The sequence below is a fragment of the Penaeus monodon genome, chromosome 33 (genome assembly GCF_015228065.2).
Source record: "Penaeus monodon isolate SGIC_2016 chromosome 33, NSTDA_Pmon_1, whole genome shotgun sequence".
Taxonomy (NCBI): domain Eukaryota; kingdom Metazoa; phylum Arthropoda; class Malacostraca; order Decapoda; family Penaeidae; genus Penaeus; species Penaeus monodon.
The window spans coordinates 21581853-21582518 of NC_051418.1; the positions used below are offsets into that span (position 1 = coordinate 21581853).

At 38.4% G+C, this 666-nt stretch overlaps 1 protein-coding gene across 1 annotated transcript in view; it reads right to left on the reverse strand.

The window, feature by feature from the left end:
• The window catches only part of LOC119594304 (proto-oncogene tyrosine-protein kinase ROS-like), a gene marked incomplete in the record, with an annotated part of 29713 nt that overhangs the window by 28693 nt on the left and 354 nt on the right, over window positions 1-666 (reverse strand).

Here is a 666-nt window from a genome sequence, read left to right on the forward strand (position 1 = left end):
GCATAAAGCAGAGCCGCCCATTCGCAGGGGGGGGGGGGTGCGTTTTCCCGTGGCGTAATGAGGTGTGGCGAGAGACGGCGAGCGGGAGGGCGGTACTTGCATTTCAGTCTGTCCTGTAACGGTTATCATTGTATTCATGACCTTTTTAGTATTAATGAACAATCATTAGAAGCTGAAGGTGATTACATAATGATTAATTACTAGTTCCTGTTTGCATTCTTCTTCGTCTATTCAACGGGGGTTCGGGGTGCCTAGCAGGGGATTTCCTTCCGCGTGGGCTTTTGGAAGAGAAGGAATGTTATTAATATTCCAGGAATTAAGAAATCGGAGAGGGAATAATCAATTAAAAACAAAGTAAGGACACAGCTAAAGCTAAGGAACATACAGTAAAAGAGAATACATTAAGAACACAGTGAAGGTAAAATTGAAGGTAAAGTAAGAACACAATTGAAAGTAAATAGAAAATACAAAACAAGAATATACATAGACTACTGTAATGTAATACACATTTAGAATACATTAAAAATAAAAGAGAATGCAGTAATCATACAGTGAAAGTAAAGGGAAATACAGTAAAAGCGGATACACAAAGCACACAGTCGAAGTAAAAGAAAATACAGTAATAACACGGTGAAAACAAAAGAAAATGCGGTTAGAACAAAGCGA